This window comes from Artibeus jamaicensis, unplaced genomic scaffold (genome assembly GCF_021234435.1).
Source record: "Artibeus jamaicensis isolate MK-2021 breed Jamaican fruit bat unplaced genomic scaffold, CSHL_Jam_final contig_240, whole genome shotgun sequence".
NCBI classification, from domain to species: Eukaryota; Metazoa; Chordata; class Mammalia; order Chiroptera; family Phyllostomidae; genus Artibeus; species Artibeus jamaicensis.
In genome coordinates this window covers 11583984-11601718 of record NW_026521506.1, presented here as the reverse complement: position 1 = coordinate 11601718, position 17735 = coordinate 11583984, and positions in this window count along the sequence as shown.

Genomic DNA, 17735 nt, shown 5'->3' with positions numbered 1-17735 from the left:
AGAAGCAAAATTCCCCACTGGCTGACAACCAAAGTTGAGCCAAGAAGCCCTCTTCTTAACAATTGTGCTACTGAAGAGCAAGCTTATACAACTGATGTTGCTACTTATTATCTCCAGGTCCCAGGTCCACAGAGATCCTTAAACTGGACATACTGTAATTTCTAGCCAGAGTTGGCCTCTGTATTTTGTTCTCCCTGCTGACTTCTATTCCTCTAGATAGTCTGAAGTCTGTTACTGTACCCCACCTTGGCACACCCCCCAAGTTGATTCATACAAATTAAATGAGGACAAAACTCTTACATGTCAGGCATTTTCCTAGGTACTTTCATATTTGTTCTTCTTTTTTGATATATCAAACTTTGAGGTAGAGATTATTACCCCTATTCAACAGGTGGGTAAGCTGTAATTAAGATAAGTTAATACCTAAGAGAATACCTAAGACAAGTGGCAATTTGGATATGGGTTTGTGTAATTCCATAGTTTGAAAGGGCTGGTGCAATATGAATAATTTTACCTTTCAGGAGTATTTGCGTGTTAAAAGAAGACTTCATAAAGAACTAACTGAATGACTAAGTAATGTTAAAATCTCGCATAAAAGGGACAGGCAGATGAGGCATATATTTTTGGATAAGAGACCTCTGTCCTAGTGTTCTTTGCACACAAGCTCAAGCATGTGCTTGCTCCTTTGCCTTTTCCCACCCCCCCCCCGCGTGCTCACATATAATTTGCTATACTGACCCTGCTCCTGGTCAGTTCTTTCCCTTGCTAGGATTACTCTGCAAACTATGACAGAAATACAGAGTTCAGGCTCTAGTCTAGCTCTTCTTTTCCTGGCTCAGTCTGGCCTTTACATAAAGACAGACACTTAAATATACATCGGAAAAGTTAGGTGAAGGTAGTGAGGGGTTTTGCTTCCTTTCTAAATTGGGGCTAAGGTATCTGGGAAGAATGAATGGATCTTGGAAGGGTCTTGGCTCAAGCCCATTCAGGATTTAAATCATTCTTCTTCACCCAGTCATGGGAACCACAATAAAATGATGCTCCCTGCTCTATTTCCTCAACATTGATAAGTCAATAAATAAGTTCTTTATATCTGACTTAAGAAATTAGAAGAATAACTCAGACATTCAATGATAGATAATTATATTTACCCAGTCACTTAATGAAAAATCCATCACTGAAGCTTTGCAGTGCTTAAGAACTCGGAGCACTATAGATTAATTTTATTAAGCTATTTTGCCTTCAGGATACCAAGCACCCACTCTTGGTTTTATTAGAGAATACAAGTCAGATTATATATATATATATATATATATATATATATATATATATATATATATAAAGTTTATAGTGAATCTTAAATTTTCAGTTGCAAATTATCTTTCTTTTTTTCTTTAATGAAGCCACTGCCAGTATGACCTAATCCAAAAGTTCTTGCCTTAACACACTTAACACATGAATTCACATGAGAGCTTAAATTGAAAATCTCATATCTGTGAAATGAGTTGAATTTTTACAATTTGGATGTTTACAAGTTTGAACTTAAAAACTACCCCTTTCTTTTAAAAAATGGAAGCTGTAAACACATGCCTCTTAAGTCAACATTTTGTGAGGACAATCAGCCTACAAAGTTGTCTAAGAATTTCACATATTTTACATTGTATCTTGTTTCAGCATATCTTAAAAGGGATTGCAGGTCATTTATTGTAGTCTATTTGAATCACTCCCTTTGGGCTCAGAACACTTCTCAGAAACCATTATTTTGTGGGTTTCTCAGCTTTGCTCAAAACTTCATAGTTTGCATGAAGTACTTCCTAAGAAGTTTTGTGTAGGAGATTGGATGTAGTTGAGAGAGAGGAAAGTATGCTTATAGCTAGCCTATCCTTGTATAAAGTGACTAAAGGTGTATTGGTTCATATAGCCCAGGCCCCATAAATGGAAAAAAAAACATATTTGATATCAGTATCTCTAAAACAGAAATTAAACAAAAGAAGCATAATTTATTTGCATAGCACATTTTGAAGAATCATTTTCAGTCTTAAGATGAGAGAATGAGATTAATGGAGAAAAGTATAGCCTAAAACATAAGAAGCAGAGCATGACATAGTACAATAAGAGGCAGAGGATGGGATAACTCAGGATGATATCCAAGCCCAGAGATAAGAGATACAAGTAATATATGGAATCCATGAGAAAATTGTTATTTGTTAAACTACTCCATTTTGAGCAGCTGAATGGTTAGATCCTTAGGTATCCTCTGCCCAAATGTATCAGGTAGTATGTAGCATAGATGTTTGTACTGTCAGGCCTGGAATTAGATAAAAGTAGCCAAGAGGAACCCGAGGCAGGCTCCAGACTGACTCAGCAAGGAAGATAGAAAAGTACAGAAAGTACAAAGAGTGCTGAACAAGATAACCACCTTGTGCATGACCTTGTCTTTGCAGAAAAAGTATCCATTGTTGCAAGCAGAGAACATAGCCATGTGTGTTCTCTTGAGATAGCCAATTGCTAGCAGCTACATCTGCTTCTGTATTTGCTTGCTTGCTCACCCCAATAAAAACCCTAGGCTGTAAGCGCCAGGCGTGACTCTCATTTGCAGCCTCTTGGCACTGTGTCTCCGGACACCCCGAGAGTTTGCCCCTGTGCAGGTAAAGCTTTGGCCAATAAAGTTCCATCTTAAACTCCTGAAAGCTTCTGACCATTTGTTGCTCATGTTGATGGATGCCACAGTACCAGGCTGGAACAATTATGCATGCTTGGGCTGGAAAGCGGGCAGGTATCCAAGTGGTTGACCACAACCAAGAGAAACAGGAAGCCTCCGTGCCCAGAAAATAAACTATTTATACATTCTATTCAGCAGCATGCCCCATCCCTTCTCAAACTCTTGATAAGTGTACAGGCTGTGAGAAAAAGAAGTGTCATTTAGGGATAAACACAAGTTCTCAAAACCCAGAGCGAGCACTAACCAAAAATCCAAAAGCAAACATTTGAGGAAAACAAGGACCACAAAATACAGTCATCAAATTTAAGAACCATGACGAATACCAAAGGAAACGTTGTAAATAGGAATTAAGAAAAATGAAGAAAATAAAAGAGAAAATTTACCTAACATACAAAAGTATAAGATTTCTCAGAGTTGAGGAATGACAAAAATCTACAAATAAAAAACATACAATGTACAGTGGGAAAGCTGGTTTAATAAAAATATATCCATATCTAGGACTTCTGGCCAAGATGGAGGTATAGGTAGATAGACTGTGCCTCCTCATATAATCAAAAGAAGGACAACAACAAATTTAAAAACCAAAGAAACCAGAACTGACAGAAAATCTAACTGTATGGAAGTCCAACAACCAAGCAGTTAAAGAAGAAACATTCATTCAGTTGGGTAGTGTTGGGAACTGCTCTGCCTGGTTTTAGAAGTTGTAACTGCCCCCCATGGCTAAGGCTGAGTGAGCAACCTCTGGAGTTTGAGCCACTAAGGAGACAAACCTTGTCTCTGATTCATCCCCTGCCCCCAATGCTTGGTCGGTTAGTCTATGATGGGTACAACCCCTCAGAGTAGGGGCAACATAAGCCAGACATGATCACTTGGGAGGCCATCATGGAAGGACTTGGGGGCCTGCAACAAGGAGGAAGTAATGGACCCCTGACCCCAGCTATTCTGACATAGCCTGAGTGCCCATGTCCACTAGGAGAAGCACTTCCTGGCTCTAATCCACTTAAGCCTGAATACCTATGATGGGGAAGGCACGGCCCTGTGCTGGAAAGGGCGGTTTCTCTGGTGATCAGGCCTAAGAAAGAATATGTAAAATCCTGTGAAACCTGCTCTGTTTGGAATGCTCTCATTTAAATGACAAGGGTACAAGCAAGAAGTTTATTCCTCAAAGTTTTATGGCTTGTTAACTATCTGACCCTGACTCAGAATAAGCCCTCATAGTTCTTTGAATGCTATCTATTGTTTGATTCTTGTGCAAAATGAACCCAATAAAATCCCATTGAGGAAGGGGCTCATGGCCCTTCTTCTCTGAGAGACTGGCCACCCCTCCTCCCCAAGCAGATTATGTCTTGGTAGTTTCACTTTCATTCGTGGTGGACAGGGGAACTTTCCAGGCAAATTTGCCCCCATAGGGTAAGAGGGGAAGAGATGGGCAGCCAGGGTAGAGTACTCACAACAAGGTGGTGGCTGGAGGCCCAGAGTGGTTGAGGCAGAGGCTGACAGTCCCACATTCACGTGAGGAAAAACTGGGAGAAACTACTGAGGAATGAGACAGACTACACAACCCAATGCTCCAGCACGAGGAAGTAATGCTTCAAAACCTTTGACTGAGAAAACCTGTGAGGGTTGAGGCAGCAGGAGAAACTTCCAGCCTCACAGAAGAATTCATTGAAGAGGCCCACATGGTCCAAGAATGTACACAAAACCACCCACTTGGGGATCAGCATGAAAAGAACCAAACTTTATTGTGGGTAGCAGAGGAAGTGACTTGAAAGCCCGTCGAGAGCTGAGCAAGCCACATTGTACCCGCTTGGACCACTCCCCCACATACAGCACCAAAATTCAACTACTTGGGTTGCCCCACCTGGTGAATACCTAAGGCTCTATCTCTTACTGTGTAACACACATTCTGAGATAAAAAAAAAAAGCATGACCCAAATGAAAGAACAGATCAAAGCTCCAGGAAAAATACAACTAAAAGACAAAAAGATAGCCAACTTATCAGATGCAGAATTCAGAACACTGGTAATCAGAATGTTCACAGAAATGATTTAGTATGGTCACAAAATAGAGAAAAAAGTGAAGGCTATGCAATGTGAAATAAAGGAAAATGTACAGGGAACCAACAGTGAAGGGAAGGAAAACAGGATTCAGATCAGTGGTTTGGAGGACAAGGAAGAAATAAACTTTCAACCAGAACAGAATAAAGAAACAAGAATTCAGAAAAATGAGGAGAGGCTTAGTCCCTCTGGGACAACCTTAAACATTCCAACATCCAAGTTATATGGGGTGCCAGAAGCAGAAGAGTAAGACATTGAAATCTTATTTGAAAACATAATGAAGCTGAACTTCCCTAATCTGGCAAAGGAAAAAGACTTCCAGGAAGTCCAGGAAGCTCAGAGAATCCCAAAGAAGTTGGACCCAAGGAAGCACACATCAAGGCACATCATAATTACATTATCCCAGGTTAAAAATAAGGGGAGAGTCTTAAAGGCAGAAAGAGAAAAGGAGACAGTTAACTACGAAGGAATTCCCATAAGACTGTCAGGTGATTTTGTTAGAGTCGAGGAGGAAATAAGTTGTTTGTGCTAAGCTGTTTGCTCACTCAAGCCTGAGTAGAAACCGCATCCACCCCCAGGCAGGTGTTCCAGAGAGTTAGGAATTGGTCAAAACGTACAGAGGGCTTCCATGTGTCAGGAGTTGTTGTTAAGTGCTTTGCACCTGAGCTCGTTTAGCCTATCGCTAACTGCCACCTTTGCTTCTGGAAACCCACTTGCTTGCCCTCTTCTATAAAATCCCTAGCCTGTAAGCATTAGGCGCGACTCTCATTTGCAGCCATTTTGGCACCATGTCTCCGGACACCCTGAGAGTTCGCCCCTGCGCAGGTAAAACTTTGAAACTTTGGCCAATAAAACATCTTTGACTGCCCGACTGTCTCTGACCCTTCTTGCTTGTGAGAGTGGAATGTAATGATTTCTCAGAAGGACCATTGCAGGCAAGAAGAGGCTGAAAAGAAGTATTTGAAGTCATGAGACAGAAGGACCTACATCCAAGATGACTCTATCCAGAAAAGCAATAATTTGAAATGGAAGGGCAGATCAAGTGCTTCACATATAAGGTCAAGTTAAAGGAGTTCATCATCACCAAGCCCTTATTATGTGAAATATTAAGGCATTCATATAAGAAAAAGAAGATGATAAAAAATGCAAACAGTAAAATGACAACAAACACAATTATCAACAACCAAACACCCAAAAAAAGGAAACAAAAATGAACTAAGCAAACAATTACAGCAAAGAAGTAGAGATCACATAGAGGCTTTACATTATGGAGAAGTAGGAGGGAGAATGAGGGAAAGGTACAGGGAATAAGAACCATAAATGGTAGATAAAGATTAGACAGGAGAAGATTAAGAATAATATGGGAAATGGAAAACCCAAAGGACATAATATGTATGACCAATGGACTTGAACTAAGTTGTAGGAATGATGGTGGGAGGGTGCAGGGTGGAGGGGCATAAAAAGGAGAAAAAATGGGACAACTCTAATAGCACAATCAATAAAAATATATTACAATTAAAAACAAAACCAAAAAAATCAAAGAAATCCACGTGGAATGTATCCTTTTTTTCCCCAGGAATGTCAAAAACTAAACTACACAACACTGAAGAAAGAAATCAAGGAAGACACAAACAAATGGAAACATATACCATGTTCATGGATTGGAACAAATAACATTATCAAAATGTCCATACTACCCAAAGCAATTTACAGATACAATGCAATATCTATGAAAGTACCAACAGCATACTTCACAGACATAGAAGAAACACTTCAAAAATGTATATGGAACCATAAATGATCCTGCATAGCAGCTACAATTTTGAGAAAGAAGAACAAAGTAGGAGGGATCACAATAACTGATACCAAACTGTACTACAAGACCACTGTAATCAAAACAGCCTGGTACTGGCATAAAAACACGCACATAGACCAATGGAACAGAACAGAGAGCCCAGAAAAAAACCAAATTTCTATAGCCAATTAATATTCGACAAAGGGGGCAATAACATAAAATGGACTAATAATAACCTCTTCAACAAATGGTGTTGGGAGAACTTGACAGCTACGTGCAAAAAAAATTAAAGTCGAGCACCAACTTACACCATACACAGAAATTAACTGAAGGTGGATAAAAGACTTAAATATAAGCCATGACACCATTGAAGTCCTAGAAAACATTGGCAAGAAAATCTCACATATTTCATGCAGCAATATTTTTACTGATATGTTCCCAAGAGCAAGGAACATAAAGGAAAGAATAAACAAATGGAATCTCAACAAATTAAAAAGCTTCTGTGTGGCTAAAGAAAACAGTATTAAAATAAAAAGACAACCAACTGTATGAGAAAACATACTTGTCAATGATACCTCAGACAAGGGTTTAATATCCAAAATATACAAAGAACTTACACGACTTCACTCTAACAAGCCAAGCAACCCAATTAAAAAGTGGGCAAAGGACTTCAACAGACACTTCTCCAAGAAGCACATACAGAAGATCCAGGGACACATGAAAAGATGCTCAATATCACTAGCTTTCAGAGAGATGCAAATTAAAACCACAATTAGGTACCACTTTACACCGGTCAGAATGGCCATCATAAACAAAGCAACAAATGACAAGTGTTGGAGAGGTTGTGGAGAAGAGGGGACCCTAAACCATTGTTGGGGTTCCAGATTGGTACAACCACTGTGGAAAACAGTATGGGTTTTTCTTTTTTTAATATATTTTATTGATTATGCCATTACAGTTGTTTTATTTCCCCCTTCATTCCCCTCCACCCTGCATACCCCCTCCCTCACCATTCCCTCCTTTTAGTTTATGACCACATGTCTCAAGTTCTTTAGATTGTATATTTCCCATACTATTCTTGCCCTCCCCTATCTATTTACTACCTACCATCAATGCTAATTATTTTCTGTACCTTCTCCCCTCTCCTCCTTCTCCCACTCCCCTGTTGCTAACCCTTCATGTGATCTTCATTTCTATGGTTCTGCTACTAATCTAGCTGTCTTCTTAGTTTGCTTTTGTTCTAGGTGTGGTTGTTAATAACTAGAGTTTGCTGTCCTTTCACTGTTCAGCTTTTTAATCTTCTTTTTCTTAGGTAAGTCCCTTTTAGTATTTCATATAATAAGGGTTTGGTGATGATGAACTTCTTGAATTTGATCTTATCTGAGAAGCACTTTATCTGTCCTTCCATTCTAAATGAAAACTGTGCTGGATAGAGCAATCTTTGTGTTAGGTCTTTGCATTTCATGACTTGGAATATTTGTTTCCAGTGCCTTCTTCCCTGTAAAGTCTCTTTTGAGAAATCAGCTGACAGTCTGATGGGAACTTCTTTGCAGGTGACTGTCCCCTTATCTCTTGCTTCTTCTAGGATTCTCTCCTTTATTTTGATCTTGACTAATGTAATTATGATGTGCCTTGGTGTGTTCCTTCTTGGGTCTAACTGCTTTGGAACTCTCTGAGCCCCCTGGATTTCCTGGAAGATTTCCTTTGTCAGATTGGGGAAATTCTCCTTTATTATTTGTTCAAATAAGTTTTCCACTTGTGGCTGTTCCTCTTCCCCTTCTGGTACCCCTATAATTCAGTTGTTGGAACATTTAAAGATGTCCTGGGACTTCTGCCAAGATGGAGACATAGGTGGAGATGCTGCTGTGCTTTCTCACACAACCAAGTTTAGAGACAACAAAATATTAGCAACAGAAAATACAACCAGAACACAGAAAATTGAACTTTTCAGAAATACGATAATGAATTCTTCAGCCTGACTGGTAATAGGGGCGAAATCAGCAGCTGGCGGAGCACTGTTGCACAGGAAAACTTGGTCAGATGGACTCAGGTGTGCCGATCCCAGGTGTGGGGTTGCAAAGGGCTGACCCAGTGAGCGACCTAGTGAGCATGACCCAGTGAGCAACCAGCGGATCCGGTGAGGGTGAAGGGTAGCAGGTTGGCTGTGCTGGAGCATTCCTGTGCAGATAGACCGGTGAGAGAGTGGGCAGCGAGATGGCCGCCATTTCCCGGCTCTCACCCTACCCCCACATACAGCGTCACAACCCAGCCACCTGAGCAACCCTTCCCTGGTGAACATCTCAGACTTCGCTTCTCACTCAGTGGTGGGAAGCAGGAGAGGGGAATGCCATTTCCCCACTCTGACCCTGCCACCACATACAGCATCAAAACCCAGCGACCCCACCCTGGAGGACCCGCCCTGCCCCTAAGTCTCCGCTCCTCATACTTAATGGGCATGAACAGACCAAAAATGGCTCAAGAAGATCTCAAAGCCCCAGAGCCCATAACTCTAAGCAATGAAGAAATAGCAAAACTTTCAGATGCACAGTTCAAAACACTGGTGATCAGGATGCTTACAGAACTGGTTGATTTTAGTCACAAATTAGAGGAACATATGAAGGCTAAACTAATTGAAATAAATGGCAATGCACAGGGAACAAATAGTAATGGAAAGTAAACTGGGACTGAAATCAAAGGAGTGGACCAGAAGGAGGATAAAAATGATCAACCAGAAAAGAATGAAGAAACAAGAATTCAAAAAAATGAGGAGAGGCTTAGGAACCTCCAGGAAATCTTCAAATGCTCCAACATCCGAATTACAGGGGTACCAGAAGGGGGAAGGAACAGCCACCAGTGGAAAACTTATTTGAACAAATAATAAAGGAGAATTTCACCAATCTGGCAAAGGAAATAGACTTCCAGGAAATCCAGGAAGCTTAGAGAGTCCCAAATAATTTGGACCCAAGAAGAAACACATGAAGGCACATCATAATTATGTTAGCCAAGATTAAAATGAAGGAGAGAATCCTAGAAGCAGCAAGAGATAAGGGGACAGTCACCTACCAAGGAGTTCCTATCAGACTGTCAGCTGATTTCTCAAAAGAGAACTTACAGGCAAGAAGGGGCTTGAAAGAGGTATTCCAAGTCATGAAATCCAAAGACCTACCGCAAAGATTTCTCTATCCAGCAAAGTTTTCATTTAGAGTAGAAGGACAGATGAAGTGCATCTCAGATAAGATCAAATTCAAGAAGTTCATCATCACCAAGCCCTTATTATATGAAATGTTAAAGGGACTTATCTAAGAAAAAGAAGATAAAAAAGATGAACAGTGAAATGACAGCAAACTCACAGTTATTAACAACCACATCTAAAACAAAAGCAAGCTAAAATGACAGCTAGATTAGTAGCAGAACCATAGAAATGAAGATCTCATGAAGATCTCAACAGGGGAGTGGGAGGAGGAGAAGGGGTGAGAAGGTACAGAAAATAAGTAGCATAGATAATAGGTAGAAAATAGATAGGGGGAGGGCAAGAATAGTATGGGAAGTATGGAATCCAAAGAACGTGAGATACAAGTTCATAAACTAAAGGCGGGGAATGGTAAAGCTGGGGGGTGCAGGGTGGAGGGGAATTACGGGGGAACAGAACAACTGTAATGGCATAATCAATAAAATTTAAAAAAAGAAAGCAAATTTTCATACAAAAAAAAAAAGATGTCCTTAAGGTTCCTAACCCTCTCCTCATTTTTTTGAATTCTTGTTTCTTCATCCTTTTCTGTTTGGTCATTTTTTTTCCTCTTTATGGTCCACTCCTTTGATTTGAGTCCCAGTTTCCTTTCCATTACTATTGATTTCCTGTGCAATTCCCTTCATTTCAATTAGTTTAGCTTGCATATGTTCTTCTAATTTGTTTTTTTATTTTTTTATTGATTATGCTGTTACAGTTGTTCTATTCCCCCCTTCATTCCCCTTCACCCTACCCCCCCATCCCCACCATTACCCTCCCTTTAGTTTATGACCATGTGTCTCAAGTCCTTTAGATTCTATATTTCCCATGCTATTCTTGCCGCCCCATCTATTTTCTATCTACTGTCTATGCTACTTATTTTCTGTACCTTCTCCCCCCTTCTCCCCCCTCCCACTCCCCTGTTGCTAACCCCCTCCTTGAGATCTTCATTTCTATGTTTCCACTCCTGATCTAGCTGTCCTTTTAGTTTGCTTTCGTTTTAGGTGTGGTTGTTAATAACTGTGAGTTTGTTGTCCTTTCACTGTTCATGTTTCTTTAACTTCTTTTTCTTAGATAAGTCCCTTTAACATTTCATATAATAAGGGATTGGTGATGATGAACTCCTTGAATTTGATCTTATCTGAGAAGCACTTCATCTGTCCTTCCATTCTAAATGAAAGTTTTGCTGGATAGAGCAATCTTGGTTGTAGGTCTTTGGTTTTCATGGCTTGGAATACCTCTTTCCAGCCCCTTCTTGCCTGTAAGGTCTCTTTTGAGAAATCAGCTGACAGTCTGATGGGGACTCCTTTGTAGGTGACTGTCCCCTTAGCTCTTGCTGCTTCTAGGATTCTCTCCTTCATTTTAATTTTGGCTAATGTAATTATGATGTGCCTTGGTGTGTTCCTTCTTGGGTCCAACTTCTTTGGGACTCTCTGAGCTTCCTGAATTTCCTGGAAGGCTATTTCCTTTGCCAGATTGGTGAAATTCTCCTTTATTATTTGTTCAAATAAGTTTTCCACTGGTGGCTGTGCCTTTCCCCCTTCTGGTACCCCTATAATTCGGATGTTGGAGCGTTTAAAGATGTCCTGGAGGTTCCTAAGACTCTCCTCATTTCTTTGAATTCTTGCTTCCTGACTCTTTCTGTTTGGCAATTATTTGCTTTCTTCTGGTCCACTCCATTGATTTGAGTCCCAGTTTCCTTTTCATTGCTATTGGTGTCCTGTGTAATTCCATTCATTTCAATTAGTTTCGCCTTCATATATTTGTCTAATTTGTCGGTATAATCAACCAGTTCTGTGAGGATCCTGATGACCAGTGTTTTAAACTGTGGGTCTGATAGTTTTGCTATTTCTTCATCGCTTAGATCTATGGGCTGTGGGGCTTTGAGATCTTGCGACATTTTTGGTCTGTTCTGGCCCTTTAAGTGTGAGAAGCGGTGCCTTGGACTCCCAGGTCGCTGGGTTGTGACCCTGTATGTGGGGGCGTGGTCAGAGCAGGGAAATGGCGGTGCCCTCTACTGCCACGAGCCGTTGGGACCTGCCGGGCCCCGGTCCAACCACCCACTCCCTCGCCTGTCTGCTTGCGCACAAATGGGCGACCACAGTCAACACGCAGCATCCCTTCCCCGCTGTCTCCTCGTGGTCGCTCACCTGGTCACTCGCTCGGTCACTCACTAGGTCCGACCCTGCGCCTGGATTCCACATGTCTGGATTCCGCACCTGAGTCCGTCTGACCAAGTCCTCCTGTGCAACCCCTCACCGACCGCTGGTTTCGCCCCTTACCGGTCAAGCTGAAGAATTTGTTGTTAACGGACTTCTGAAATGTTCAATTTTCCGTGTTCTGACTGTGTTTTCTGTTGCTAATATTTAGTTGTCTCTAAACATTGGTGTGTGACAAGGCACCACACATCCACCTATGCCTCCATCTTGGAGGAAGTCTCCTCTAATTTGTGACTAAAATCAACCAGTTCTGTGAGGATCCTGATCACCAGTGTTTTGAACTGTGCATCTGAAAGTTTTGCTATTTCTTCATCACTCAGATTTATGGGCTCTGGGGCTCTGAGTTGTTCTTGAGCCATGTTTTGATCTGTTCGTGCCTGTTAAGTATGGAGCGGAGCCTTAGGTGTTCACCAGGGCGGGGCCACCCAGGTCTCTGGTTTGTGGTGCTGTATGTGGGGGTGGGGTCAGAGAAGGACAATGGCAGTCCTCTCTGCCACTTCCTGCCACTGGGGCCTGCACGGTCTGTCTCACCGCCCGCTCCTTCCTGGGTTTATCTGCATGTGAATGTGTGACCATTGTCAGCCCTCAGCGGGTCCGCCCGCTACTCCACACCTGGGATCCACCCACTGCCTGCCAGCCTGGGTTGCACACCCGGGTGGGTCAGGTGGATCTTTCTTGCCCCACCTTGCTCTGCTGCTAGCTCTGCCCCTCTTACTGGTTTGGTTGAAGAGTTTGTTGTTGTCAGACTTCCTTATGGTTCAATTTTTTGTGGTTTGGCTGTGTTTTTGTTGCTAAAACTTTGTTGTCTTTAGTCTTGGTTATGTGAGTAGGCACAATGCTTCCACCTACTCCTCCATCTTGGCGGAAGTCCTGGAATTTTCTAAAAAAAACTAAAATTGGACCTGCCTCTTGATCCAGCAATTCCACTAATGGGATTATATCCTAAGATCCCTAAAACACCAGTCCAAAAGAACTTATGCACCCCAATGTTTATAGCAGCACAATTTACAATAGCCAAGAGGTGGAAGCAACCTAGGTGCCCATCAGTAAATGAATGGATCAAAAAGTTGTGGTACATATACACAATGGAATTCTATGAAGCATAGAGAAAGAAGGAGCTACTATTGTTTGCAACAACATGGATGGAAGTGGAAAGCATTATGCTGAGTGAAATAAGCCAGGTGTTGAAATCAAATACCATATGATCTCACCTTTAAAAGGAAGCTAAATACCATATGATCTCACCTTTCACAGGAAGCTAAACGATAAAACAAACAAGCAAACAGAATAAAAAGAAAGACACTAAAATAGAGAACAAGTGGGCAGTAACCAGAGGGGAGATAGAAGGGAATTTAAGGAGAAAAATGGGGAGGGATTTTGAGGAACAAGTATGAAAGACACAGGGATGAGGACTGGGCAGGGGGGAGTGGGAGAGAGGGGGGAGACATGGTGGGGGGGCTGGGATGGGAGAAATAGACAAAAATGTACTTGAAAAATAACTAAATAAAAATTAAAAAAAATAACCAAAACAAACAAGCAAGCAAAATAAAAACAAAGACACTGAAATAGAGAACAGGGGGACAGCGACCAAAGGGGAGAGGGGAGGGAATTTCAGGGGAAAAAGGGGAAGTAGTTACAGGAACAAGTATAAAGGATACATGGACAACAACTAGGGGTGTAAAAATGGGAGGGAGGTGGGGAGCACTGGGGAGGTGGGATGGGATGAGAGTAAAAAACAGAAAACTGTACTTGAACAATAATTAAGTTTTTAAAAATTATATAAAAAAAGAAAAGAAACTTTAGTAACCTACTTAAAATTCCATTACCATGACATCTAATTTTTAAAGGAGAAATACATGTATCGAGATCACTTGTGCATATCAAATGTTAAGATAATTTTGCCAAATTCATTAATGAGTTTGAGCAGTTTTTGGGTAAAGTCTATAGGATTTTTCATGTACACTATCATCTCATCTGCAAACAGTGACAGTATTGCTTCCTCCTTTCCTATTTGGATGCCTTTTATTTCCTTGTCTTGCCTGATCGCTGTGGCTAAAACTTCCAATACTATATTGAATAGAAGTGGTTAAAGTGGACATCCTTGTCTTGTTCCTGATCTTAGTGGAAAAGCTTTTAGTTTTTTCCCATTGAGGATGATATTGGCTGTAGGTCTCTTTATTATTTTGAGAAATGCTCCCTCTATTCCCACTTTGCTGAGTGTTTTTATCATAAATGGGTGTTGTACCTTATCGAAAGCTTTTTCCGCATCTATTGATATGATCATGTGATTTTTGTCTTTGCTTTTGTTAATGTGATGTATTACATTTACTGATTTGCGAATATTGAACCATCCTTGCATCCCTGGGATGAATCCCACTTGGTCAGGGTGTATGATCTTTTTGATGTATTGTTGGATGCGATTTGCCAATATTTTGTTGGGGATTTTAGCATCTATGTTCATCAGCGATATTGGCCTGAAGTTTTCTTTCTTTGTTGTGTCTCTATCTGGTTTTGGAATTAAGATGAGGCTGGCTTCATAAAAAGAATTTGGGAGTTTTCCATCCTTCTGGATATTTTGGAATAGTCTGTGAAGAATAGGTGTTAGCTCTTCCTTAAATGCTTTGTAGAATTCTCCTGTGAAACCATCTGGTTTGGGGCTTTTGTGTGGTGGGAGTTTTTTGATTACTGCTTCAATGTCTTTTGCTCTTATTGGTGTGTTCAGATCTTCTGCTTCTTTTTCATTGAGTTTTGGGAGATTATATTTTTCTAGAAATGTGTCCATTTCCCCTAGGTTTTCAAATTTCTTGGCATACAGTTCTTCATAGTAATTTCTTACAATCCCTTCTATTTCTGTGGTATCAGTTGTAATCTCTCCTCTTTCATTTCTGATTGTGTTTATTTGTGTCTTCTCTCTTCTTTTCTTGATGAGCCTACTTAAAGGCTTGTCTATTTTGTTTATCTTCTCAAAGGACCAACTCCTGGATTCATTGGTCCTTAGAATTGTGCTTTTAGTTTCTATGTCATTTAATTCTGCTCTAATCTTGGTTGTTTCCTTCCTTCTGCTTGCTTTGGGCTTTCTTTGTTGTTGTTCCTCAAGTTCTTTCAGGCATGGGGTGAGGTTGTTTGTTTGAAATGTTTCTATCTTCTTTAGGTAGGCCTGTATTGCTATAAACTTCTCTCTCAGGACTGCCTTCGCTGTGTCCCATAAGTTTTGGGTTGTTGTGAGTTCGTTTTCATTTGTTTCCAGAAACGTTTTGATTTCTTCCCTAATTTCATTCTTGACCCATTCGTTGTTTAATAGCATACCATTCAATCTCCATAATTTTGGGTGCTTTGGGTTTTTTTCTTTGGGGTTGGTTCCCAATTTCAGTCCCTTGCGGTCAGAGAAGATGCTTGGTATGATTTCAATTTTCTTGAATTTTTTGAGGCTCGTTTTGTGTCCTATCCTGTGGTCTATCTTTGAAAATGTTCCATGTGCATTTGAAAAGAATGTGTATTTAGCTTCTTTGGGGTGAAGGGCTCTATATATATCAGTTAAGTCCATTCATCTAGGGTGTTGTTTAATGCAGCAATATCTTTGTTGATATTTTGTTTGGAAGATCTGTCCACTTTTGATAGTGGGGTGTTCAAATCCCCTACTATAATTGTGTTGCTGTCAATATCTTTCTTGAAGTCCTCTAAGATTTTCTTCATATATTTGGGTGTCCCTATGTTTGCTGCATATATGTTTAGGATGTTAGTGTCTTCTTGGTGGATCCTTCCCTTTAATATAATGAAGTGACCTTCTGGGTCTCTGTTTATGGCCCATTTTTTGAAGTCTATTTTGTCCGATATGATGATTGCTACCCCAGCTTTTTTTTCTTGTCTGTTTGCTTGGAAAACTTGTTTCCAGCCTTTCACTTTTAATCTGTGATGGTCTTTTGTCCTGAGGTGGGTCTCTTGTAGGCAGCATATTTGAGGGTCATGCTTTCTTATCCATTGAGCTATTCTGTGTCTTTTGATTGGAGCATTTAATCCATTTACGTTTAAGGTTATTATTGATAGCATTCTCTGTATGTTACTTCTTTTTTCTCCCTTGCTGCCTTTAAGATTCTCTCTTTGTCTTGGAATTTTGCCATTTTGATGATGATGTGCCTTGAAATGGGCCTCTTTGGGTTCCTCTTGATTGGGACTCTCTGTGATTCCTGGATTTGTGTGACTTTTTCTCTTATCGAATTAGGGAAATTTTCTCTCATTACTCATTCAGATACGTTTTTTATCCCTTCATCTTCTTCTCCTTCTGGTATTCCTATTATTCAGATATTATTATGTTTCATATGGTCTTGCATTTCTCTTAATCCCTCTGCATTCTTTCTGAGCCTCTTTTTATTTTCTTGCTCTTTCTGTGAGATGCTTTCTCCTTTGTCCTCCAACTCGCTAATCCTATCCCCCTCCTCATCTATTCTACTTTTGAAACTTTCTACTGTGTTCTTCAATTTGGAAATTCTATTCTTCATTTCCTCTTGTCTCTTGCTGATAGTTTCCATTTCCTTTTTCATGTTGATGTAGTTTGCAGAGAGATCATTATAGTTCCCCTGTAGTTTCTGGTAGCTCATTGTGAACTCTTTGAACTTCATACTAACCAGTGCTTTGAATTCACTATCTGATAGTTGATTAGCCTCTATTTCACCTAACATTCTTTCTGAATTTTCTGCTTTTTCTTTCATTTGGGGATTGTTTCTTTGTCTACCCATTGTTTGTGAGACTCTTCTTGTTAGCCTCAGCTTCTAAAATTGATCTGTTCTGACTCCCTGGGTTTATGGTGCAAACATCCATGGTATAATACCTGTGAATTTCAGTGGTACAGACTCCTTTAGGTATCTTGATATTCTCCGTTTCCACCTACTCCTTTTTCGTGTATGTGTAATCATTTGGAGGAGGAGGCAAAATGGTTTATGACAGCAGAGGGTATTTTATGAGATTTACAGTCACAACCAGTAGAGAGGAGATAGGCGATCTTTAGGCTATATCTAGTGTTATCCGTATTCTTCAATTCAACCTGCCACTTTTATGAAAGGATGGACCAAATGTAAGCCTCTTGTTGGGGAGGGAATGCTTGTGAGTCGGAACTAGAAAGCAGTGAATTTGCAGATGGTCAGATTTTGAGGTAAGGTGAGTGTAAGGAACAATAAATAGGTGTAGTGTGTGAGCAAATAGAGTTAATCACTACAGAAATAGAATTCAGGGATGTGTACAATGGGCTAAGATCCGGGATATGTATTGTGACCCATTTATAGTTATATAGATCAGCTATTATTTACACTAATATTAGAGCAGCACTCATATAACAAACTGTATGTGATCTGTCTGAATAGGGGGTATAGAGCTTTAGGTAGTGTGCTAAAGGGAAACAAGTGGCATGGAGTATAGAGGATTAGCAAAGCACTGTGGAGGAAGGAACAGGGGAAACCTTTCTAATAATACAATATAACCACTCAAGACTAAGAAGCCTATACAGAAAGAGGAGGAATGCAGAGATTCTATTAAAATATAAAAGAAGTGAGAATGAAAAAAATATGCAGCAACTCGTGACTTCTCTGGTATAGGAAAGTGAAATTTGTCTCTCTGTCTCCACTGTTGAGATGCCCCCTCTTTGGGTCCCACTCTGGTCTTTTCACAGTTCTCAGTTGTTTGTGTCTCTTGTGGGTAAAAGAAAACAAAGCAACAAACAAAGAAA